Consider the following 27,696-nt stretch of genomic DNA (forward strand, 5'->3'; position numbering starts at 1 on the left):
ATGAGAACCCCGGGTGGAGGCGTAGAGAGGACAGAGCACATCACATCCCTATTCAAACATTATTACATGCAGAGAGATCTTTGCAGGGTCGGGGAGAAATGACAAATATGAGAGAGGCACAACAAATCCCAGCAAGGGGGTACTCACAGATCCAGTACAGGGGATTCCAGCAGGAATCGGCAGCACTACCACATAATGGAATATACACCCCAAGGGAGATGTAGTAGAAAAAGCTGGAGGAGAGCCCCAGGCAGATATCACTGGTCCTGGTCTAGCTCAGGGTTCAGTTTCAGCCTCAGAAGGAGGGGACAGAGCTGCAGAGATGCACAGACTGAAGAATCCAAAATGGGCACTGGCTGTGAATGTCTCCTTCCCAGCTGGAGACAGAGGTGGATCCCAGGCACACAGGAGTAAAAACACAAGGGCCCACAGGTCCTCTGCCTTTGGGAGCCCCCAGAGACCCCCCAGGAGCCTGCAGGGAGAGGTAAGAGCCGTCCGGCGGAGCCACGTCCTGTTTTCCCGGGTCCCGGAAAGTCCGGCCCGGGTAGGCTTGAAAATTTAGTCCCCGGCTTCAGGGCAGAAGGTAGGCCGCAATCTGCAGGAGCCTCCTGGAGTGCTCCCCGATTCCGCGGACCTCACCAACCGGCCAGCGCACAGCAGCAGGAGTAGGGGAGAGGGCACCAGGCTGAAAGGAGCAGAGATGGATGTGCAGGGAGGGAGAGAAGTGACAGAAATCTTGGAGCTCTGCTGAGACACTTCCACTCACAGCAGCAGCTAGGCCACGCCCCCCAATGGATGAATTTTTATATCTTTTGTGATTGTGGATCCTATATGGCTCTTTTCTTGTTGTGTAATCCTCAGTGAATTGCTTGTGGTATTATATCTGGAAATACCTAAATATCTTAATATATGTTTGAGACTATGAAGTTAGACACCATAGACAGCATCTATTATAGTTATCCATTACCCTGGGATACCGTTTATTAGTGTATACATCAATTATATTGTATAGGCTGAGCACTGGTATATTGCTCATATGCATAGATGGAGCGCTGCTATATTGATCGGGTGACCGCTTGCAGGGCTCTAAATAAGTATACAATGTATTGGATGGGGAGACTGATGATGCGGGAGCTGACTGCGATGTACCTGATATGTTTAGTATAGACTTCCGGTCACATGACCAGGGCTTGCGTACCAAACACTGGAAGTGCGGCGCGCGGTGGAACGCACGCCACGCTCCAGTCGATACACATGCAATTCACTGTGGAACTTTTAATCCTGTGATTAATGATATGGATTTATGTGTAATACCTTGACGTATATATGTTGTAAGTTTTTACTTACACAATGTTTTTAGTGGCGTTTATTTTCAATCGTAATGGGGGTGTTGCTTGTACTAATTGGGGGGAGGGTTATATGGGTATATAAGTGGGTGTTTTGCACTGTCTTGTGATCTTGACAAAGGTCTCACATGGGACCGAAACGTTGATACCACAAACCCCTGTGCTTATGTCTTGATGAAATAAAAAAGGCTTATGAAGACTGTAAAAAAGGCTTATATTGTACTTACATTGGAATGGATTGGTCAGGATGACCTTATCCTTATATGGATGATCCCCCAGCAATTGTTTCTGAAGCTAGAGTGTGGACTGCAGTGCCGTAACTAGGTGTGTGCCGATGGTGACTTGCCCACAGCGCACATGCACTGAAGGCGCACCATCGGCAGCACCCCCCCTCCCCTCCCCGGCCGCAGCATTCGCTATAAGAGTCCAGCGCCGTCTCTCTTGGTCCCTGAGCGCCTCTCCTCCTCCTCCTCCGTCCCCCCCCCCCCTCGCAAGACGCGCTGTCAGGCCTCCGCCGGCGCCTGTCTCCCGCCCGCGCCGCTGCCTCTGCAGGCACTCGCGCACGCAGGTGGGGGGTTTCCAGGAGCGCAGGAATAATGGGTCACAGCTGGCTGGATCCTTGTACGCGTGCTGGGCCCGGCTGGCTGCCTGCCTGAAGAGGAGCTGCAGCACACAGCCCCGGCTCTCAGGCATTCCCAGCCCGGGCTTCCTGGGTGCAGAGGTGCAGAGTGATCGTCTAATGAGCGTGAGAGTCGGACTGATCTACACTCTGCAGGTATGTGACGGGGAGGGGGGGGGGTGCGCCGCGGAGAGGGGGAAGAGGGAGCTTTAATGATGCTGGCCGGTGATCCGAGGGGGGAGGAGGTGCGGCAGCATTTATTGTAAGTTATGGTGGCTCCAGGCTGATGCATAATGGCTGTTTTTCTTAATGTGAAGAGGTGTGTGTGTATAGTATGAGTGTGTTGGCTATATAGATACTGTGTATCTTTGTGTATGTGTATGCTGTCTGCCGTAATGTGTAATAAGGGGGACACTGTCTGCCGTAATGTGTAATAAGGGGGACGCTGTCTGCCGTAATGTGTAATAAGGAGTATGCTGTCTGCCGTAATGTGTAAAAAAGGGGACTCTGCCTGCCGTAATGTGTAAAAAGGGGACACTGTCTGTTGTAATGTGTAAAAAGGGGAATCTGTCATCTGTCTGCCGTAATGTGTAATAAGGGAGACGCTGTCTGCTGTAATGTGTAAAAGTGGCTCTACCTGGTACCTGGTATGAATTGGTATTATGTTGTGGCCACGCCCCTTCCACATGAAGCCACGCCCCTATATATTTTTGGCGCGCCTACGGCGCGCACTGCCCCTATCTTGCATGGGGGGGGCGCCAATGCCGTTTCTTGCACACAGCGCTAAAATGCCTAGTTACAGCACTGGTGGACTGAACTGGCTTTATCTATGTGGTGACATTTGTTGCTTCTTAATTGTCCGGCAGCGGATAAAAGAATTTACGTTTTAATGCTTGTTTAATATATGTATTGATTACATGATGTTTCCAAGTGGATTGGACCCACTATATATCTGGATGATGGACACAGTCATATGATTATTATTTTGATTTTTCTGAGTTGCGATTTTTGATACTTTTTCTCTTTTTATTATTTAGAATTTTTTAAATGTTTGCATTTTTTTTTATTTTTTATTTTGTTTAGATTCGGTGGTATAGACCATATGATCTTGGGTAGATGAATAATCTGATGGTAATATCCTACCTTGATGTATGTGACAATTCTTCTCTATGGATAAACTAGTATCAGCAGAACGTTTATTTTCAGCTGAACATGAGCTGTTAGCATTGACTGATGACGATGTGGAACGAGTGTTATCTGAATTTAGTGACTTTGAACAATTGCCAGCAGAGAGTGCACTTGATTTGTATCATAAGTAGTGATGTGCACGGGAAATTTTTCGGGTTTTGTGTTTTGGTTTTGGATTCGGTTCCGTGGCCGTGTTTTGGATTCGGACGCGTTTTGGCAAAACCTCCCTGAAAATTTTTTGTCGGATTCGGGTGTGTTTTGGATTCGGGTGTTTATTTACAAAAAAAACTCAAAAACAGCTTAAATCATAGAATTTGGGGGTCATTTTGATCCCATAGTATTATTAACCTCAATAACCATAATTCCCACTCATTTCCAGTCTATTCTAAATACCTCACACCTCACAATATTATTTTTAGTCCTAAAATTTTCACTGAGGTCGCTGGAAGGCTAAGCTAAGCGACCCAAGTGGCCGACACAAACACCTGGCCCATCTAGGAGTGGCACTGCAATGTCAGACAGGATGGCAGATTTAAAAAATAGTCCCCAAACAGCACATGATGCAAAGAAAAAAAGAGGCGCAATGAGGTAGCTGTGTGACTAAGCTAAGCGACCCAAGTGGCCGACACAAACACCTGGCCCATCTAGGAGTGGCACTGCAGTGTCAGACAGGATGGCACTTCAAAAAAATAGTCCCCAAACAGCACATGATGCAGAGAAAAAAAGAGGCGCAATGAGGTAGCTGTGTGACTAAGCTAAGCGACCCAAGTGGCCGACACAAACACCTGGCCCATCTAGGAGTGGCACTGCAGTGTCAGACAAGATGGCACTTCAAAAAAATAGTCCCCAAACAGCACATGATGCAAAGAAAAAAAAAGGGTGCAATGAGGCAGCTGTGTGACTAAGCTAAGCGACCCAAGTGGCCGCCACAAACACCTGGCCCATCTAGGAGTGGCACTGCAGTGTCAGGCCGGATGGCACTTCAAAAAAATAGTCCCCAAACAGCACATGATGCAAAGAAAAAAAGAGGTGCAATGAGGTAGCTGTGTGACTAAGCTAAGCGACCCAAGTGGCCGCCACAAACACCTGGCCCATCTAGGAGTGGCACTGCAGTGTCAGGCAGGATGGCACTTCAAAAAAATAGTCCCCAAACAGCACATGATGCAAAGAAAAAAAGAGGTGCAATGAGGTAGCTGTGTGACTAAGCTAAGCGACCAGGGGCGCTTAGAGAGGCGCCGATCATGTATGCACAATGCTCCTGTGGGCGACTACGTTCACTGCATGGAGCGGAGGATATACTGTGCGGTCTTTTACCTGACCTCACAGTGCATCCTCCGCTCCGTGCAGTGAATGTAGCCGCCCGCAGGAGCATTGTCCTCTCCCTCCGCTCCTCCCCAAGCAGCAAGGTGCACTTCCTCCTCCCCTCACACGCCTACCACGGTGACTAGACTGAGCTCACAACCCCTCTCTGAGAGGTGTAGGTGCTGCCCCAGCACGCCACACTCAGCCGCTGTAATTTGCTACCAATCAAATTACTGGACGCCTGCTACAATGTGTGAATCACTAGTAGTGCGTCCAGCCACGGATGTCCCCAGCTCCCTGCCCATTTCATGTAACGCTGAACCCGGTGGCTCCGCCTCTCCTCCACCTGCAACAAGAGAACTCGGCATGAAGAGAGAAGCACTGACCTTACGTGGAACCTCACATCCCGGTAGAACACACCACAGCCACAATCAACCACCAAAAAGTTAAAAGTGAGTGGTACTCTATTATAATCTTAAACTATATAAGGGGTGTGTGGGAGCACAAAATTATAGTAAAGTATATAAGAAATAAGGGGACAAATACAAATATATATACTGAAATATATATATATATATATATATATATATATATGTAGAGTCGTGAATTTATTCTTGTGATGGTCCGGAGTGTCGCCGTTGGATATGTTTTATATAAAGCAGCTGATGCAGGCTTTGAATTTGGAGGGCACCCGGCACATAATTACTTGTAAACACCCAGTGACAGAGCGCTGTACGTTGCTGACATGAGAGAGAGGTTCGCCCTTTCTTAAGTGCCCTGGGCCCCAAAAGGCTAAATCCGGCCTTGGTGCTGACTGAAGGAAGGGGGATGCAGAGGGGGAGATGCGGTCTGCACCCTCACCAAGTGCCGGACTCACACCCCTCCTCTGCTGACACACACAAACAAACTGTACCCCCGCTGCACTACTCTGCTGATACAAAAAACTGCACTGACGTGTATACCCTCTTGTGCCAGCAGCACTCACTCCCCCCGGGCTGCTGCCGGCCTGGTCTAAGTCCATTATTCTATCTCCTCCCAGAATGCCCATTGCAGTGTCGATACCTGTATGATGTCATCATGCCCGTCATGAGCTGCACAGTATGCTTAGAAGAGCAGCACTATTAATAGAGGAGCTGCGCAAGTGCGCACCCTTTATCCTTCTCCAGCGTCCTGTTAGCCGTTTCAGCCGTGGACAGCGAAGGGTGACACCAACTGGGGACAACCTTCTCTCATGTCTCCTGAGTGTCCCCGGTGCCAAAATTCCATGGGAGGGAAGCAGAGGCACTGGCCATCTTCATGCGCAGCAGCAGCCACCACTGTCGCCAGGGAGGAAAAACAACAGCACAAGAGTAGTACAAGTGGCAAGCGCTGCTCAGCCTCTCTCTCTCTCTCTCTCTCTCTCGCATGCTCTCTCTCCCTCTGCCCTCTCTCTCTCCCTCGTCTCTATCTTGGCCCCCTCCCTCCCCCTCTTCTACATCTCTCTCTCTCTCCCTCCTGTCTTGCTCTCTACCTCCCTCCCCTCTCGCTCTCATCCTCCGACCCCCCACCTCTGTTTATCTCCCTACCTCTTCCTCGCCCCCTCCATCTCTCTCTTCCTCCTTCTGTCCCCCCTTCCCCTCTCTCTCCATCTCCCTCCTCTCTCTCTGTCTCTCTCTTTCCATCTCCCCTCTCTCTCCGTTTCCCTCTCTCCATCTCCCTCTCTCTCTGTCTCCCTCTCTCTCTCCCTCCGCCTCCTTCTCTCTCTCTCTTTCTCTCTCTCCATCTTCCCCTCTCTCTGCCATCCTCTCATTCCGTCTCCCTCCCTCTCTCACTCCGTCTCCTTCCCTCTCTCTCTCTGTCTTCCTCCCTCTCTCACTCCATCTCCCTTCCTCTCTCATTCCGTCTCCCTCCCTCTCTCATTCCGTCTCCCTCCCTCTCTCACTCTGTCTTCCTCCCTCTCTCACTCTGTCTTCCTCCCTCTCTCACTCTGTCTTCCTCCCTCTCTCACTCCGTCTCCCTCCCTCTCTCACTCCGTCTCCTTCCCTCTCTCACTCTGTCTCCTTCCCTCTCTCACTCTGTCTCCCTCTCTCTCTGCTTCTCTCTCAGTCTTCCTCTTTCTCTCAGTCTTCCTCTCTTTCTCCCTCTTCCCATATCTCGCCGTCTCCCCCACCCTTTCTCTCAATCTTCCCATATCTCTCTCTCCATCTTCCCCTCTCTCTCTCTCTCTCTCACCGTCTTCCCCTCTCTCTCCAGGGTAAATTTACTTAAGCTTCTATAAATGAAAAGTGGTGATGTTGCCCATAGAAACCAAGGCTAATGTTGGTAATGAGATGCAATGTAGTTAATATCCCAGCTATCAGGATCCGGGAATGCCGACAGTGCTTACAAAGGCTATTCCCACTCGTGGGTGTCCACGACACCCATAGAATGTGAATAAAACCTGTGGCAAGCGCCGCGAGCCACTGCGCCCGCAGCATGGTGAGTGCAGTAAGCCCACAAGGGGACTCTTTGCGCTGACCCCGCTGCTGGTATTCTGGCAGCCGGGATGCCGCTGTCAGTATATTGACAGTCGGCATCCTGTCCGCCGGGATATCATCACCCCATAAGGATATACGGATGTAGCCACGCTCATTGTTGCCGTATGCGCTGCACTGTGACTGTGGGGTCTATTTACTAAGCCTTGAATGGAGATAAAGTGGACAGAGATAAAGTACCAGCCAATTGGCCTCTAACTGCCATGTCACAGTCTGTGTTTGAAACATGACAGTTAGACACTGATTGGCTGGTACTTTATCTCCTTCCACTTTATCTCCATCCAAGGCTTAGTAAATAGACCCCTAAGTGCAGTTGGCAATCACATTTCCTTAACTATGAGGCATTAACTATGAGGGGGTGAAATTTAGTGATACATCAATTTAGGGGCGCCGAAATGAGATCATATCTTGCCCCCCCAACCTAAAAACGTTCTGACACCCCTGTAAGCGACCCAAGTGGCCGACACAAACACCTGGCACATCTAGGAGTGGCACTGCAGTATCAGACAGGATGGCACTTAAAAAAATTGGCCCCAAACAGCACATGATGCAAAGAAAAAAAGAGGCGCAATGAGGTAGCTGTGTGACTAAGCTAAGCGACCCAAGTGGCCGACACAAACACCTGGCCCATCTAGGAGTGGCACTGCAGTGTCAGACAGGATGGCAGATTTAAAAAATAGTCCCCAAACAGTACATGATGCAAAGAAAAAAAGAGGTGCACCAAGGTCGCTGGATGGCTAAACTTAGCGATCCAAGTGGCCGACACAAACACCTGGCCCATCTAGGAGTGGCACTGCAGTTTTCTAGCGAGAGGATGAGTGCTTCCATCCTCATGTGAATCTGAACCACTAGCCATGAACATAGGCCAGGGCCTCAGCCGTTCCTTGTCACTCCGTGTCGTAAATGGCATATTGGCAAGTTTACGCTTCTCATCAAATGCTTTTAATTTTAATTTTTGGGTCATTTTACTGAACTTTTGTAGTATACTTGACAACACAGAGGTAGAGCAGTGGACTACTGTACCGTACTGCTATATATATATACTGGTGGTCAGCAAAATTCTGCACTGTCCTCCTACTATATATACTGCGCACAACTAAAATGCAGCACAGGTATGGATGGATAGTATACTTGACGACACAGAGGTAGGTAGAGCAGTGGACTACTGTACGGTACTGCTATATATATACTGGTGTTCAGCAAAATTCTGCACTGTCCTCCTACTATATATACTGCACACAACTAAAATGCAGCACAGGTATGGATGGATAGTATACTTGACGACACAGAGGTAGGTAGAGCAGTGGACTACTGTACCGTACTGCTATATATATATATAGTGGTGGTCAGCAAAATTCTGCACTGTCCTCCTACAATACTGCGCACAACTAAAATGCAGCACAGGTATGGATAGATAGTATACTTGATGACACAGAGGTAGGTAGAGCAGTGGACTACTGTACTGTACTGTTATATATATACTGGTGGTCAGCAAAATTCTGCACTGTCCTCCTACTATATATACTGTTCACAACAGCACAGGTATGGATGGATAGTATACTTGACGACACAGAGGTAGGTAGAGCAGTGGACTACTGTACGGTACTGCTATATATATACTGGTGGTCAGCAAAATTCTGCACTGTCCTCCTACTATATATACTGCACACAACTAAAATGCAGCACAGGTATGGATGGATAGTATACTTGACGACACAGAGGTAGGTAGAGCAGTGGACTACTGTACCGTACTGCTATATATATACTGGTGGTCAGCAAAATTCTGCACTGTCCTTCTACAATACTGCGCACAACTAAAATGCAGCACAGGTATGGATAGATAGTATACTTGACGACACAGAGGTAGGTAGAGCAGTGGACTACTGTACTGTACTCAAAAATACAAAGATTTCACACCATAAAGAAATTGCGCTACCAAGCTGCAGGTCAATGGACACTCAGAAGTGGGATGTTACCCTCACCCCCAGAAAAGACACTCAAAGCTACCAAGATTTCTGAATGTCCTCTTTCCTGCGCTCCCCTTAATTGAGAAAGCAAACAAAAGATGGGATCTCTACTTATCTTAAACCAATTGTTTCTCTTAGTTTTCCACCTTCTTCATACCCCCATATATTGTCAATAGAGGTGTATGTTTTTCAGAAGTGGTACATGTAAAAGAGAAGTCAGGAAAACAATCTAGTGTATTAACTTTTTAACATTTAAACTGAAATCACTTCCAACATATGGAATCTAGTGACAAAAAGTATTTATAGTAAAATATCTGTTTAATAGTCCAGAAAAAATCCAGTAATAAAATCCACCTCGTCCTCTCCTCGTCTAGGTGATCAGCCACCAGTTGTTGTAATCACCAACGCGTTTAGCCCCTCATCCCAGCTATTTATACCCTTATGAATTGGTAATCCCAAATACCATTGCTTGGAGCTGATTATTCTCGGGGACGTTGAAAACATCTATACAGCCATAAATTTGGTGCACTTCAGAAATCCAAAATCTGGTAAGAAGCCACCCTCATACACTTTCGGATGTGAAATTATCTTTCTATGTGATGAAGATTTTATTACTGGATTTTATTACTGGATTTTTTCTGGACTATTAAACAGATATTTTACTATAAATACTTTTTGTCACTAGATTCCATATGTTGGAAGTGATTTCAGTTTAAATGTTAAAAAGTTAATACACTAGATTGTTTTCCTGACTTCTCTTTTACATGTACCACTTCTGAAAAACATACACCTCTATTGACAATATATGGGGGTATGAAGAAGGTGGAAAACTGAGAGAAACAACTGGTTTAAGATAAGTAGAGATCCCCTCTTTTGTTTGCTTTCTCAATTAAGGGGAGCGCAGGAAAGAGGACATTCAGAAATCTTGGTAGCTTTTACTGTACTGTACTGTTATATATATACTGGTGGTCAGCAAAATTCTGCACTGTCCTCCTACTATATATACTGTTCACAACTAAAATGCAGCACAGGTATGGATGGATAGTTTACTTGACGACACAGAGGTAGGTAGAGCAGTGGACTACTGTACCGTACTGCTATATATATACTGGTGGTCACATCAAAATTCTGCACTGCCCTCCTACTATACTGCGTACAACTAAGATGCAGCACCGGTATGGATGGATAGTATACTTGACGACACAGAGGTAGGTAGAGCAGTGGACTACTGTACCGTACTGCTATATATATACTGGTGGTCAGCAAAATTCTGCACTGTCCTCCTACTATATATACTGTGCACAACTAAAATGCAGCACAGGTATGGATGGATAGTATACTTGACGACACAGAGGTAGTTAGAGCAGTGGACTACTGTACCGTACTGCTATATATATAGTGGTGGTCAGCAAAATTCTGCACTGTCCTCCTACTATATATACTGCGCACAACTAAAATGCAGCACAGGTATGGATGGATAGTATACTTGACGACACAGAGGTAGGTAGAGCAGTGGACTACTGTACCGTACTGCTATATATATATATATATATATATATATATATTTATATATATACTGGTGGTCACAGCAAAATTCTGCACTGTCCTCCTACTATACTGTGCACAACTAAAATGCAGCACAGGTATGGATGGATAGTATACTTGACGACACAGAGGTAGGTAGAGCAGTGGACTACTGTACTGTACTGCTATATAATACTGGTGGTCAGCAAAATTCTGCACTGTCCTCCTACTATATACTACAATGCAGCACAGATATGGAGCATTTTTCAGGCAGAGAACGTAGATATTTTCAGCACACTGAGTACAGATATTTGCAAGCACACTGAGCACAGATATTTGCAGCACACTGAGCACAGATATTTGCAGCACACTGAACACAGAAACTGAGAGAACGCTGCACTATCATCTCCAATGCATGAGTGAAAATGGCGGCGACGCGCGGCTCCTTATATAGAATACGAATCTCGCGAGAATCCAACAGCGGGATGATGACGTTCGGGCGCGCTCAGGTTAACCGAGCAAGGCGGGAAGATCCGAGTCTTCCTCGGAACCGTGTAAAATGGGTGAAGTTCAGGGGGTTCGGATCTCGAGGAACCGAACCCGCTCATCACTAATCATAAATTATTAAATCTACAGGAAAAAGGAAGTGGACTTTCTGCTGCATGGGCAATTCTTATCTGACTATTATCGTAAAAAACAATTACCACTTGGTTTTCGGATAAAAAACACCCCCACTATTGGGAGAAATAATCCAGCTTTCTGCATCAGATGGTGTTCTGTCCTAACCAAGTGCTCATTTGATTTACTCCTACTAGTTATTGAGGAGGTAGGGGTAGACCTAAAGAGAGTGCGAAAAGAGATTGGTACGATTCACTCTGACAACTGACACCCTCCAGGCTGACACCTCACAGCAGTGGATAACCAAACTTAATTGATAAATATCATAAGGATTTGGTTACATTTAAGAGGGCTAACTTAGTCAAAGTTGAACATGATTATAAAGATCACCGTGTTTACAGGTGGCTCACTGGGAGTGACAGTATGCTGACACCCAGATTTAGGAACAATAGACAACGTTAACCAATCCCAATTCGACAGCTATTACTCATCAGAGAGGGATTCCTCAGATTCTCAGATTGTAGTAAAGCCCCCTTTACCCAGGGTTAACACTCGTTCTAATATATCTTTAAACGCAGAAGGCCCCACCTCCAGCGGGGCAAATTCAAAAGAAAAGAAAAAACAGCCAAGAACACAGAAGAATCGGCGATAAACCTGTCATCATATAAACTTGCAGACTCAGAGATGAGCCTACTCTCAAAAGTTTTGAGCTTTAATCCTACCCCTAAATTTGATAACTTTCATTGGTCAGTGGATTCATTCAAATTGGGTAGAAAACTTAGGAGTCTATTTACTAAGCCTTCAATGGAGATAAAGTGGACTGAGATAAAGTACCAGCCAACCAGTTCCTAACTGTCATTTTTCAAACACAGCCTGTAACATGGCCAGAGCCGGCCCTAGCCAATTTGATGCCCTAGGCAAAATTTTGGTTGGTGCCCCTAGCACCGCCGCTAATTCTGCATCTGACCCAGCAACACTCAGGCAGTGGGGCCGACCGGGGAAATAACCGTTCGGTTCGGCCACGCTTGCATTGGCCGGACCGCTCCCACGAAACGTCGGCCAAACGCCGCCGTTCTGCCCCCACCCGCCCAGTGCCCGCTTCTGTCAATCAGGCAGAGGCGATCGCAGCCCTGCTACGGCCTTCGGCCGTCTGGCATGCGCCGGCGCACTACGGCACCGTCGCATGCACAGTAGAGCCCCGTTCGCTCGGCTGCGACAAACAGCAGCGAGCGAACGGGTCAAAATGACCCCCATAATTCCACACAGCAATTTACCTTACACATATGTCACACATTATTAATGGTAGTAGCTTTTTTATATCTAAAACTTACTTTTGCTTGCTGGTGAGCTTGCAGTCAGTGTGTGCGCCCATGCTGCTCCCTAGATCCGTGACTGTGAGATGGGGGGGGCAGGATGGGTGAGTGCTTGCGCTCACACCTGTTAAAGGGGCACTCGTACAAGGGATGTGATGTGACCTCACAGGCAGTGGCGTAACTACTGCCCCCGCAGTCCTCGTGGTGGCTTGGGGGCGAGGGGCTGCGGGGGCGCCATTGACTTTGCACAGATTGACATGCGGACGAGCGTCCGCATGTCAATCTGCGGTCTCCTTCCCTCCGCTGCTGTAAGGAGGGACACGGAGCGCACATCGCGCGCCTCTCCTGTGTCCCTCCCTGGCTCTCCCCCGGCCTGTCTAATAAAGGAAGTGCCGTTCGTGAGCTCTGATTGGCTCACGAACCGGCACTTCCTTTATTAGACCGGCCGGAGAGCCAGGAGGGACACAGGAGAGGCGCGCGATGTGCCCTCCGTGTCCCTCCAACACAAAGGAGGGGGTGGGGTGGGGGGTGAGCAGGCACTGTGGGGGAATATCTGGCACTGGGGGCATATACCTGGCACTGGGGGCATATACCAGGCACTGTGGGGGGAATATCTGGCACTGGGGGCATATACCTGGCACTGGGGGCATATACCTGGCACTGGGGGCATATACCTGGCACTGTGGGGGAAGATCTGGCACTGGGGGCATATACCTGGCACTGGGGGCATATACCTGGCACTGTGGGGGAATATTTGGCACTGGGGGGAGCAGGCACTGAGGGGGCATATGTGGCACTGTGGGGGAATATCTGGCACTGGGGGCATATACCTGGCACTGTGGGGGAAGATCTGGCACTGGGGGCATATACCTGGCACTGTGGGGGAAGATCTGGCACTGGGGGCATATACCTGGCACTGTGGGGGAAGATCTGGCACTGGGGGCATATACCTGGCACTGTGGGGGAAGATCTGGCACTGTGGGGGAAGATCTGGCACTGGGGGCATATACCTGGCACTGTGGGGGAAGATCTGGCACTGGGGGCATATACCTGGCACTGTGGGGGAAGACCTGGCACTGGGGGCATATACCTGGCACTGTGGGGGAATATTTGGCACTTGGGGGAGCAGGCACTGAGGGGGCATATGTGGCACTGTGAGGGAATATCTGGCACTGGGGGCATATACCTTTCACTGTGGGGGAATATCTGGCACTGGGGGGAGCAGGCACTGAGGGGGCATATGTGGCACTGTGGGGGAATATTTGGCACTGGGGGGAGCAGGCACTAAGGGGGCATATGTGGCACTGGGGGGGAGGGTATATGTGGCACTGGGGGCATGTACCTGGCACTGTGGGGGAATATCTGGCACTGGGGGCATATACCTGGCACTGTGGGGGAATATCTGGCACTGGGGGCATATGTGGCACTGGGAGCATGGCCCTAGCAACAAGCACTACCCCCTAGCAACGAGCATGACACCCAGTGCATGAAACCCCTGGCAACAAGCATGACACCCAGTGCATGAAACCCCTGGCAACGAGCATGACACCCAGTGCATGAAACCCCTGGCAACGAGCATGACACCCTGAGCATGAAAACCCCTGGCACCGTGCATGGAACCAAGAGCATGAAACCGCTGGTAACGAGCATGACACCCAGTGCATGAAACCCCTGGCAACGAGCATGACACCCTGAGCATGAAAACCCCTGGCACCGTGCATGGAACCAAGAGCATGAAACCCCTGTCAACGAGCAGGTAATTTAAAAGTAATTAGAAGCCTTACTGTATAACTTAATGTGTAATGGGCATTACGGTGTGTGGCATAATGTATCACGGACATTGCGGTGTGTGTCATAATGTGTCAGGCATTACGGTGTGTTGTATACTATATCACGGGCATTGTGGTATGTGGTATAATGTCTCAGGATCATTGTGGTGTGTGTCATACTGTGTCACAGACATTGTATGTGCTATAATGTATCAGGGGCATTGCAGTGTGTAGCATAATGTATAACGGGCATTGCGATTCCTGTCATAATGTGTCGCAGGCATTACGGTGTGTGGCATAATGTGTCGGGGGCATTACAGTGTGTGCATATTGTGTCATGTGCATTATTGTGTGTGGCATAATGGCTAAGGCCATTGCAGTATGTGGAATAATGTATACTGGGCATTACTATAAGGAGGAAAAATGACAAATAATGTAAGGGGCATGAATCAGGATTATTTTTCTTTCCTGTGGTGGCCAACATCTGGGCGTGCAGGTTGCAAAACTGGGGTATAAGGTAGTCTTTTACTGCAGTGCCACGCCCCTTTACGCGAAGCCACGCCCATTTCAACGAAGCCACATACCCTTTTTGCCGGCACACGCCTACGGCGCGCGCATATTTGTCCCTTTACTAGTGCCAATTATGGGGGTTATGGGGGGGGCCACTGCTCACAGGGTATGCCGTCCTTTGCAAGCCTCATCCTTTATTTTAGCTTGCTGGTTGGACACAGATGGCGGCAAAGTCCAGCTACTGCCACACTTGCTGGTTATACACAAAGACCAGTATCAAACATGTAGCAACTGTCCATTCTCTTCACTGTTCAGTGTGTTTGCTGGTGTCTGTTGCTCCCGGCAACTGCATGCCCTTTATTTTATACTGTGGGAGCAATGTGCTCTGCTCTCCAGTCTGACACATCTGAAAGTCACGCTGCACTGACGTTTCATATAGAAATACGCAACTTACTGACCACGTTACAGTGCTGGATGGCAAGGGAATTTTACGGCATGAACTGTCTGAGAAATAAAGTGTGGGGAGAACACTGCCCATGTTATATCCCTGCAGACACCTGTGGTTTGCACAGGGATAAGGGACACATGATAGCAGGGTCTCCCTCCCCCATGTGCACAAGCAGTATACTTTAGGTGATGTCTGAATTATTTGGAGCAGTCTTCCACAATACACATGTGGTATCATAAGGAGCCATCCAATAATAACCTTATATAGTCAGTGAAAATGTCACAGGTCCAGGAATTGCAGTTACTGGGCTTCTGCTGTCTAAGGTCTCACAAGTCAGAGGCATTCAAGCATGTCGGAGGGAGTTCAGGGGATAGTGTGCTGTGTGCATTCTATATGTAAACAGCAGTGTATACAAGTACTCATTGAATACATTTAGAAAGTAACAGATAGTTTGCAGACTGTCCCTCCCAGCATGAGATACTGCAGGGACATGCTTGGATGCCCCTAGACATGCTTGGATGCCCTAGGCAAATGCCTAGCCTGCCTATAGCTAAGGCCGGCTCTGAACATGGCAGTTAAAATCTGATTGGCTGGTACTTTATCTCCGTCCATTTTACCTCCATCCAAAGCTAGGTAAATAGACCCCTTAGACTTATTGAGAAATTTAAAAACACACTCAAGATGGATTATACCATCACATCTTTTAAGAAAAAAAGCTGTTATGACCCTCCCTCACAAAATCCTAGTATCAAAACATGTGACATTGAGTGCTCCTATCAATATTGTACATATATATATATATATATATATATATAGAAAGAGAGAGAGAGAGAGAGAGAGAGAGGCAGGGACTGCATGATTCCACGTGTGGTTAATGTGGAACAGCAGGTTTTTTTGCAGGATTGGCGCAGCAGCAACAGGTCTCATGGAATCCAGTCTGGGTTTTAGATGAGTCTGTTGTAAGCTACAGCTGGGCTAATTACTACAACTTGTCTGCTACCTTTAAAAATTCATTTTTTTTTCCAGTAGGTCATTGCTCCTTATGCCAGCAAGTGACCAGCTGATAGGTTGGGAGTCTAGGGTTACATTACATTAGGAGCCATTTGGAAAATGTTCTACTTGTGTTTATCAGAACTTGGAATGTTGTGCTGCTGTTTTAAGATGGGGAAGGGTTAGACGCTAGGGGGGTTAGGGTTAGGTACTAAGGGGTGATTAGCCATAGCTGATACCCTGCGAGTGGTAACCATACAGTGTATCTGGAAAGTAGTCACAGCTCTTCACTTTTTCCACATTTTGTTATATAACAGCCTTATTCCAAAATGGAATAAATTTATTTTTCCCCTCAAAATTCTACACACAATACCCTATAATGACAATGTGAAAAAAGTTTTTTGAGATTTTTTTAAAAAATTTATTAAAAATAAAAACTAAGAAATCACACGTACATAAGTATTCACAGCCTTTGCTCAATAATTTGTTGATGCACCTTTGGCAGCAATTACAGCCTCAAGTCTTTTTGAATATGATGCCACAAACTTGGCACACCTATCTTTGGGCAGTTTCGCCCATTCCTCTTTGCAGCATCTCTCAAGCTCCATCAGGTTGGATGGGAAGCTTAAGTGCACAGCCATTTCCAGATCTCTCCAGAGATGTTCAATCAGATTCAAATCTGGGCTCTGGCTGGGCCACTCAAGGACATTCACAGAGTTGTCCTGAAGCCACTCCTTTGGTATCTTGGCTGTGTGCTTAGGGTCATTGTCCTGCTGAAAGATGAACCGTCGTCCCAATCTGAGGTCAAGAGCGCTCTGGAGCAGGTTTTCATCCAGGATGTCTCTGTACATTGCTGCATTCATCTTTCCCTCTATCCTGACTAGTCTCCCAGTTCCTACCGCTAAAAACATCCCCACAGCATGATGCTGCCACCACCATGCTTCACTGTAGGGATGGTATTGGCCTGGTGATGAGCGGTGCCTGGTTTCCTCCAAACATGACGCCTGGCATTCTCGCCAAAGAGTTCAATCTTTGTCTCACCAGAGAATTTTGTTTCTCATGGTCTGAGTGTCCTTCAGGTTCATTTTGGCAAACTCCAGGCAAGCTGCCATATGCTTTTTACTAAGGAGTGGCTTCCGTCTGGCCACTCTACCATACAGGCCTGATTGGTGGATTGCTGCAGAGATGGTTGTCCTTCTGGAAGGTTCTCCTCTCTCCATAGAGGAATGCTGTAGCTCTGACAGAGTGACCATCGGGTTCTTGGTCACCTCCCTGACTAGGGCCCTTCTCCCCAATCGCTCAGTTTAGACGGCCGGACAGCTCTGGTGGTCCTGGTGGTTCCAAACTTCTTCCATTATGGATGATGGAGGCTACTATGCTCATTGGGACCTTCAAAACAGCAGATATTTTTCTGTACCCTTCCCCAGATTTGTGTCTCGAGACAATCCTGTCTCAGAGGTCTACAGACAATTCCTTTGACTTCATGCTTGGTTTGTGCTCAGACATGCACTGTCAAGTGTGGGACCTTATATTGACAGGTGTGTGCCTTTCCAGATCATGTCCAATCAACTGAATTTACCACAGGTGGACTCCAATTAAGGTGTAGGAACATCTCAAGGATGATCAGTAGAAACAGGATGCACCTGAGCTCAATTTTGAGCTTTATGTCAAAGGCTGTGAATACATATGTACATGTGATTTTTTAGTTTTTTATTTGTAATAAATTTGCGAAAATCTAAAAAAACACTTTTTTCACATTGTCATTATGGGGTATTGTGTGTAGAATTTTGAGGGGAAAAAAATGTTTATTCCATTTTGGAATAAGGCTGTAACATAACAAAATGTGGAAAAAGTGAAGCGCTGTGAATATTTTCTGGATGCACTGTAGCTGCCACCCACAAAGGGTTAGCCATAGCTGTCACAGGGGAGGGTGGTGGTTAAAATACTTAACTAATCCTGTGATCTTCAGTGTCGGGATGCCTCTGTCGTCAAGTGACCGTCGGCATCCCGACTGCCGGTATTCATACTGAAACCACTTACAATTGAGGCAGTTTACTAGCTCACTCATTAAGACATACTGTATTCACATGAGTGTTGTAGACAGTCTGGCAGGGCCCCAGTAATAAGTTGGAGAGTAAGAAGTCTGATGGTGAAAGGATGGTAAAAAGAGGAAGACATATCAAATAAAATATAGAAAAATGAAGAACCAGTATGCCAATAGAAAAGGCATAGTAGTCACATAAACATTTGTCTCTCAGTTACCATAGATGCAATGCTTGTGGTGGGCTTATTTACTGATGAGATACTGCCCATGATGTAAGTCACATCTCCTGTTCACCAGTTTGCAAACATCCCTTCAAGATGAAATCGGAACAAATACCAGGCACCCTTTGCTTCTATGATAATGCCCATGTCAGTTTCACACATGACTTTATCCAAAGTGGGAAGAGGTAAAATCCAGTTTAGGTTGAAAGTATATTGGTCAAATACATACATTTGGGCTAAGTGGATGAGCAACAGATGTACGAAGTTCTGAAGGTCCAAACAGAAAAACTACAGGTAAATGGGAAATGAAACCACCAGATGGGAGAAGTATCAGAAGAGTCAATAAGAAGTGGAAAGTACCTGATGAAGTAGTAATAGAGGGAATTCAGCATAAATAGCTTCATCCCACAATTGCTCACTCCAGAGGTTGAGAGCTGGACAGGGGGATGTGTGGTAATAACAGGATAAGCGGTGCTAGTTGACGATCTGTCCAGGTCTGGGAATGCAGGCTATACAGAATTGAAAGTGTGTGATTGCTCGCCCTTGAGAGGTCCAGGCTTAGGGGTAAATTTACTAAGCTCCCGATACCATTCGAGATTGTATTTCCAGCCAAAAATGCATCTCATTAATTTACTAAACACCAAACACAGCAGAGTTTGACCAATTCGTATTGAGGTTCACGGCCGACCTGACATGTTTAAACAAATAGACCTTCGGCCAAACACAGTTGGATTTTCACATACACCTTATAGAACACAGGAATTTACCAAGGATTCGTATTCTCAATCTCTGCTGACAATTCAGAAACAATGACGTAAAAGCATGGAATTCATACAGAAATAGAAGTTTCAAATACACCTGCTTTAGGCTGGCATGGGGGTCATTCCGAGTTGATTGCTCGCTAGCAGTTTTTAGCAGCCGTGTAAACGCATAGTCACCGCCCACTGGGGAGTGTATTCTCGCTTTGCAGGAGTGCAGTCGCCTGTGCAGCAGAGCGCCTGCAAACACATTTTGTTCAAAACAAGACTAGCCCTGTAGTTACTTATCCGGTGCGATGATTCTAGCAACGAGTGACACGGTAATGACGTCAGATACATGCCCAGCAAATACCCGGCCATGCCTGCGTTTTTCCAAACACTCCCAGAAAACGGTCCATTGCCACCCAGAAACTCCCACTTTCTGTCAATCTCCTTACGTTCGGCTGTGTGATTGGAATCGTCGCTAGAACCAGTGCAAAACTATAAAGGACTTTGTACCCGTACGATGCGTGTGCGCATTGCAGTGCATACGCATGCGCAGATTAGTCATTTTTTCCACTGATCGCTACGCAGCGAACAGCGGCAGCTAGTGATCAACTCGAAATGACCCCCAATGTACGGATTAGTGAGATCTGTACATGCTTCTTGTGTAAAAGTGTGTGAAACTGTTAAAAACAAGAAAATAAAACTTTGTGAGATCCCCCTGCTAAGCATAACCAGCCCCAGGCTCTTTGGGCCAGTCCTGGTTCTTAAAATACGGGGAAAAAATGGCATAAGGGTCCCCAGTATTTTAAGAACTAACACTGGGCTCTTGGACCTATCCTGGTTCCAAAAATATGATGGGGGGGAAAGGATGTAGTGTTCCCTCTGTATTTTTAAAACCAGCATCGGACTCGACTAGTTAAGAAGATAATGCCACAGCTGGGGGTGACATTTATACAGGTACTTGTGGCCGTAGCATTACCGCCAACTAGTCAGCTCTGGCCATAGTTCCTTGGGAGAGTGGGGACCCCCAATAAAGGGATCCCCCCTCCAAGCACCCAAGGGGTGCTGGGATGATAGTCATTGTGTAAAAAATAGATAAAATATTGTCAGTTACTCCCCCAGGGATCCCCACTCTCCCAGGGAAACCCGCCCAGGGCTGACTAGTTGGGGAAGGTGGGGGGGGGGGGGGGGGGTAATGCCACGACCTGTATAAAAGTGTCCCCCAGCTATGGCATTATCTTTTTGACTAGTGGAGCCCGGTGCCCCTGCATCCTTTTCCCCATGTATTTTTGGAACCAGGGCTAGTCCAAGAGTCCAGTGCTGGGTCTTAAAATCCTGGGGTACCCCTATGCCATCTTCCCCGGTACCTTAAGAACCGGGACCAGCTCTAAGAGCCTGGGGCTGGTTATGCTTAGGAAGGGGGACCTCATGCAGTTTAGAATTTTTTTTAAAAATGTTTCATTACTTAACGCAATGAAGCCCTTGATGAATCTCATTGATCCATCTGGGCTTCATGCCTTGATGTTCGGCAGTGTTTCACAAAACTCCCTGTAACACACTGCTCTGGATTACGAATGGCAACGACATTGGAAAACACGAATGATAGCAACATGGGAGCTTAATAAATTACTGGGTATATTTGCTGAAAAATAGACATGAAAATGACCAATGCCAACCGAGATTGATCTTTGTTGGAATAGTCAGAAACATGAGAGCTTAGTAAATTTACCCCTTACTGAGCATAGAACCTTAGAGAGAAAAGCGTTGTGTTGTCCATGTGCTAAGACACTACAGCTAAGGTGCTAAGCATCATAGTTACCCAACTGCAAAGTGAGGGCTGAAGAACTGAGTCAGTGCTCCTTGTGGGCCCTTTTTGGTTGCATTGAATATATCACATTGACAGTGGCTTACAAGTTACATCATTGGTGCCATTCACCTACCCTAAATATTGCACCTCTATTCATTGATTTAAACTGTCTTTACTCACTGTCTCCTTGGAACTGTTGCCAAGTTGAACACAAGTCAGTTGTAATTGCTCCAGCATAACGGGGGTCATTCCAAGTTGATCGCTCGCTAGCAGTTTTAAGCAGCCGTGCAAACGCATTGTCGCCGCCCACTGGAGAGTGTATTTTAGCTTTGTAGAAGTGCGATCGCTTGTGCAGCAGAGCGCCTGCAAAATCGTTTTGTGCAAAACAAGAGTAGCCCTGTAGTTACTCTTCGTGTGCGTTGATTCTACCGACAGAGGGACGGCTTTTGACGTCACACACCCGCCCAGAGAACGCCCAGCCATGCCTGCATTTTTCCTAAACACTCCCTGAAAACGGTCAGTTGACACCCAGAAATGCCCTCTTTCTGTCAATCTCCTTGCGGCTGGCTGTGCGATTGGAATTGTCGCTAGAACCAGTGCAAAACCACAATGGACTTTGTACCCGTATGACACGTGTGCGCATTGTGGAGCATACGCATGCACAGATTAGCCATTTTTTTCACTGGTCAACGGCAGCTAGCGATCAACTCGGAATGACCGCCAACATGCGGACAAACAGGTGTGCTTACTCGCCAATTTGCAGTGTTGCACGCATCTCTGTACCTCACAAAAACTATGGGCCTAATTCAGACCTAAAGAAAACCAAAAAGCAATGTGACCCGGTGCCTATTAACCAGCCAAATACCTGCAGCTTATTCCATGGGTATACTCAACGCATATGCAACAGAAATATGCAAAAAGAAAAGAAAAAGTGCTGGTAAATGACTAAAATGATTTAGTTTTTATTTTAAGAGTTTGTAAACATATAGTTATATATCAATAGCTGAACATGTATCGGCCGGCCGAAAACACAAAAAATTATACCTTAAAAGATACTCAAGTTTAACCTTCCTACTACTGGGATTCAGACCTTATCGCAAAACCAAAATCTTTCTCTAATGGGCAAAACCATGGGGGTCATTCCGAGTTGTTCGCTCGTTATTTTTTTTCCGCAACGGAGCGATTAGTTGCGAATGCGCATGTGCAATGTCCGCAGTGCGACTGCGCCAAGTAAATTTGCTATGCAGTTAGGAATTTTACTCACAGTTTTTTCTTCGTTCTGGTGATCGTAATGTGATTGACAGGAAGTGGGTGTTTCTGGGCGGAAACAGGCCGTTTTATGGGTGTGTGCGAAAAAACGCTACAGTTTCTGGGAAAAACGCGGGAGTGGCTGGAGAAACGGAGGAGTGTCTGGGCGAACGCTGGGTGTGTTTGTGACGTCAAACCAGGAACGACAAGCACTGAACTGATCGCAGATGCCGAGTAAGGTTGAAGCTACTCAGAAACTGCTAAGAGGTGTGTAATCGCAATTTTGAGAATCTTTCGTTCGCAATTTTACTATGCTAAGATTCACTCCCAGTAGGCGGCGCTTAGCGTGTGCAAAGCTGCTAAAAGCAGCTTGCGAGCGAACAACTCGGAATGAGGGCCCATGTGCACTGCAGGTGGGGCAGATATAATGTGCAGTTAGATTTGGGTGGGTTATTTTGTTTCTGTGCAGGGTAAATACTGGCTGCTTTATTTTTACACTGCAATTTAGATTTCAGTTTGAACACACCCCACCCAAATCTAACTCTCTCTGCACATGTTACATCTACCCCACCTGCAGTGCACATGAGTTGATCGCTCGTTAGCTGCTTTTAGCAGCAGTGCAAACGCTAAGCCGCCGCCTTCTGGGAGTGTATATAAGCTTAGCAGAAGTGCGACGGAAAGGTTAGCAGAACAGTGTTGAAATTTTTTCAAGCAGTTTCAGAGTGGCTGCAGACCTACTCCTTCCTTGCCATCACTTCAGTCTGTTTAGTTCCTGCTTTGACGTCACAAACACGCCCTGCGTTCGGCCAGCCACTCCCCCGTTTCCCCAGGCACGTCTGCGTTTTTTAGCACACTCCCGGAAACTGGTCAGTTACCACCCTGAAACATCCACTTCCTGTCAATCACTCACCGATCAACAGAGCGACGGAAAAGAGTCGCTAGGCCTTGTGTGAAACTACATAATTTTGTGTGAAAGTATGTTGCGCGTGCACACTGCGGCTCGTACGCATGCGCAGTTTTGCCATTTTTTTACCTGATCTCTGCGCTGCGAAAATCGTCAGCGAGTGATCAACTCGGAATGAGGGCCATGGTTATTTTCTCACAGAAAAAGTTTGCTGTTGCAATCAGGTCTGAATTAGTCCCTATGCGAGCTCTTGCTTCTCATCATAATCATCATCAGAGTGCCCTTGTGCCTGCTTATATTTGGCGCAAATAACACGCCCAGAAAAAGTTCTTTGTGTCCAATTATACAACACACTTTGCAGGTGCCTGGGCTGATGCCCCAATGATGTCTCTGCAGTCTGTCAGCAGCTAATTCAGCAGTGTCAGACATCGCTACACTACAGGTTCCAGCATACCTGACGATTCTTTATTTCTCCGCAGAGCACTTCACAGGACCTTACACTACTGCTATTACGTTCTCCATTTCTCTTATTGATTATTTATTATTAACAGTTACTTATATAGCACCGCATAGTGGGGGTAATTCAGACCTGATCATTCGCTAGCTGTTTTTTGCAGTCCTGCGTTCTCATAGTCGCCGCCCACCGGGGAGTGTATTTTAGCTCTGGAAGTGTGTGATCGCATGTGCAGCCGAGCGGTACCAAAAAACTGTGCAGTTTCTGAGGAGCTCAATACTTACTGAGCTGCTGCGATCACTTCAGCCTGTCCGGTGCCGGAATTGACGTCAGACAACTGTCAGGCGGCGGGCGGCAGCGCGCCGGAGTCCGGAGGAACGAGGATCCGAAAGGATCCAAAAGTTCCTCCAATCAGCGGCGGCGGATTTGAAAAGGGCGCCGGACGCGAGCCAATCGCTGCTCGCGGCCCGGCGCCCAATGAGGACTCGCCGCGGCGGACCAATGGGAGTCCGCCGCGTCATGGCTCCGCCTCCTCCCAGCGCCTTATATCAGGCGCTGGGCGGCGGCGGAGCTCATTAGTGAGCCGGAGACGGAGCGGAGAGGAGCTCCCGAAGAGGAAGCCAGGAGGCCAGCGCGGACGACGACAGCGGCGCCGGAAGAGGCAGAAGACGGCGACAGAAGACGGGACGGAGGCGGCGGCGGCCCAGCAGAGTCGGGAGATCGGCGGAGAGTGCTGTTTGGAGCGGAAAGCAAAAGAGCTAACGAAGCTCCCCTCCACAGCCTCTCCCACCGGTCCTGGTAAGTGGCCCTGGGCCTGCACGACTTTCCTGTAACTCCCTCCCTAGACCACCAGGTGTTCGGGCACTAGGCCCGTGGGCACGTTCAGGCCCTCCCGGCCTGTGGCTATTCAGTCGGGCCCTCCCGGCCCGTGGGGCAATTAGGTCAGTGTGTCTGGGCCGAGGCCACGCGCAGTCGGGGTTCCACTCGGCCCGTGGCCCGCAGGCCCAGACCACTATCCTCCGGGGGTTCGGGCATTAGGCCCGAGCCACCCTCATTCAACGGGCACCAGTTAGGCGGGCACTAGGCCCGGGGGCATATCAGGCGATAGGCCTGTGTAGCGTTAGAGGGCATTAGGCCCTAGCGTATTGTGGCCGAGTAGGTACATATAAGGTGACCCTGGGCACAAGGCCCAGGTCACCCAACGGGCAGCACGTTAGGCGGGCGCTAGGCCCGTGAGCGAAGTCAGGCCTCCGGCCTGTGTGCAGGTAGGGGGCGCTAGGCCCGGCAAATCGGTATTTTCCCGAGGTGAGTACAGGCGGCCCTGGGCGCTAGGCCCAGGCCACCCCGAGGTATTTAGGAAGGCAGAGCGGAGGCCTACCTCTATTCGGCTGGTAGGTATTTCAAGGGACAGTGCCGTGTTATGTGTATTCCGATGTGTGTTACCGTGCAGGGCGAGTTATTGTTATGAAGTTTGTGTATAGTTTGGTTGCACCACACCCACAGAGTTAGTTTGAGGGCTCTGCCGTTGTAGTTAGGATAAGGTGTGACACTAGGTCTAGTTAGGCCCTGCACGGCGGTTTTCTCTCTCTTGCCTCCTTACAGGGACCTGTATTGGAGAAGATCGGAGTACCGGAGGATGAGACGGTGAGTACCCACAGTCTGAGTGTTTGGTTGTGTTCTTCCTATCTCCCTTCTTTCAGGGCAACGGTGAGCCTTGCATGGCTGTGCAAGGCAGAATTTCCACCTGGTGCGAAAGTGCCGATAGGTGAAATTCGGGCTCTGAGGCGGACGCCGGTGATGACCCCCACCTAGCCCGAAGGCGCATTTTCCTCAGCCACATAGGGTGTTGCGATCCAGGGTTACGGAAGACGATATTCAACGGTTTTCTTCCTCTTAGGTTTTTGGGGCCCGGGTCGTCCAGAAGTGCTTCCAGGACTCTCGAGTGTTCCGGCACCTGCGAGTGAGAGCGGGCGGCGTCCGGTAAGTGGTACATCGGCACGGCAGCAGACCCGATACGCCCTGACGTTGCCCTCTTACACAACCGTCCTACAAACACTTGGACACGCCTGCATTTTTCCAACCACTCCATGAAAATAGTCAGTTGCCACCCATAAACACCTTCTTCCTGTCAATCTCCTTGCGATTGGCTGTGCGAATAGATTTTTCATAAAACCCATCGCACAGTAACGATCCGTTTTGTACCCTTGCAACGCGCCTGCGCATTGCGGTGCATACGCATGCTCAGTTCTGATCTGATTGTCACACTCAGTGGTGCAAGTAGAAAGTGCCAAAAAAATAGGTCTGGCCAAATGCCACATAGGGCATGGCCAATGAAAATGGGGGCGTGATACACATATGGGGGAGGGGCAGATACACATATGACCCCAATAGTGCCAGATATACGTTGCCCCACAGTGCCAGATATATATTGCCCCACAGTGCCTGATACACATTGCCTCACTGTGCCAGATACACAAATGCCCCCAGAGTGCCAGATACACATTGCCCCACAGTGCCAGATACACATTGCCCCACAGTGCCAGATACACATTGCCCCACAGTGCCAGATACACATTGCCCCACAGTGCCAGATACACAAATGCCCCCAGAGTGCCAGATATACATTGCCTCACAGTGCCAGATACACATTGCCCCATAGTGCAAGATACACAAATGCCCCCAGAGTGCCAGATATACATTGCCTCACAGTGCCAAATACACATTGCCCCATAGTGCCAGATACACAAATGCCCCCAGAGTGCCAGATATACATTGCCTCACAGTGCCAGATACACAAATGCCCCCACTGTGTCAGATATACATTGCCCCCCAGTGCCAGATACACATTGCCCCACAGTGCCAGATACACATTGCCCCACAGTGTCAGATACGCATTACCCCACAGTGCCAGATACACATTGCCCCAAAGTGCCAGATACACAAATGCCCCCACAGTGCCAGATATACAGTACATTGCCTCACAGTGCCAGATACACAAATGCCCCCACTGTGTCAGATATACATTGCCCCCCAGTGCCAGATACAGAAATGTCCCAGTGCTAGATACACATGTCCCCCCAGTGGCAGATATGCTCCCAGTGCCAGTTATGCCCCCAGTGCCATATACAGAGATTCCTCCAGTGCCAGATATGCCCCCAGTGCCAGATATAGAAATGTCCCCAGTGCCAGATACACATGTCCCCCAGTGCCAGATATGCCCCCAGTGTCAGATGCAGAAATGCCCCCACAGTGCCAGATATGCCCCCAGTGCCAGATACACAAATGCCCCCACTGTGTCAGATATACATTGCACCTTAGTGCCAGATACATAAATGTCCCCAGTGCCAGATACACATGTCCCCCCCCTGTGGCAGATATGCTCCCAGTGCCAGATATGCCCCCAGTGCCAGATACAGAGATGCCCCCAGTGCCAGATACAGAGATGCCCCCAGTGCCAGATACAGAAATGTCCCCAGTGCCAGATACACATGTCCCCCCAGTGCCAGATATGCCCCCCAGTGCCAGGTACACATGCCCCCCCCCCCTGCTGCTGCTGTGTTGTCCTGTGTGTGAGGGGAGGAGAGCGCAGCCTGCACCTCTACTGCCCCTCAGTCTCCGGCGGCGGTGCGGGTCTCTACCTTCAATTCAGTGCCGTTCCGTAAGCCAATCAAAGCTCGCAGTCTGGCAGCCAATCAGGAGCCTTGGCTGCCGGTCCACAAGCTCTGATTGGCTCACAGGCCGGCGCTGAATTGAAGACACTGAGGGGCAGGAGAGGCGCAGGCTGTGCTCTCCTCCCCTCATGCAGCGGCGATGAGCAGCCGCAACGGAGGGAGCGAGCGTCGGCCCGTCAGCATGGGTACGGCGTAGCCACGGCAAAAATTCTCAGGGTACGCCATACCCACCCGTACCCGCCCACTTGCACCCCTGGTCACACTGCAAAAAACGTTGGCGAGTGATCAGGTCTGAATTACCCCAAGTACACAAATGCCCCCAGAGTGCCAGATATACATTGCCTCACAGTGCCAGATACACATTGCCCCACAGTGCCAGATACACAAATGCCCCCAGAGTGCCAGATATACATTGCCTCACAGTGCCAGATACACATTGCTCCATAGTGCCAGATACACAAATGCCCCCAGAGTGCCAGATATACATTGCCTCACAG

At 48.4% G+C, this 27,696-nt stretch overlaps 1 long non-coding RNA gene across 1 annotated transcript in view; it reads left to right on the forward strand.

The window, feature by feature from the left end:
* The first annotated feature begins 228 nt into the window (after positions 1-228).
* Positions 229-27,696, forward strand: part of LOC134969943 (uncharacterized) — a 266,149-nt gene continuing 238,681 nt past the window's right edge. Inside the window, exon 1 of the long non-coding RNA XR_010189577.1 lies at positions 229-484. This is a non-coding gene — a long non-coding RNA (uncharacterized LOC134969943). The remainder of the gene's footprint in view (positions 485-27,696) is intronic.

Source organism: Pseudophryne corroboree, chromosome 11, assembly GCF_028390025.1.
Source record: "Pseudophryne corroboree isolate aPseCor3 chromosome 11, aPseCor3.hap2, whole genome shotgun sequence".
NCBI classification, from domain to species: domain Eukaryota; kingdom Metazoa; phylum Chordata; class Amphibia; order Anura; family Myobatrachidae; genus Pseudophryne; species Pseudophryne corroboree.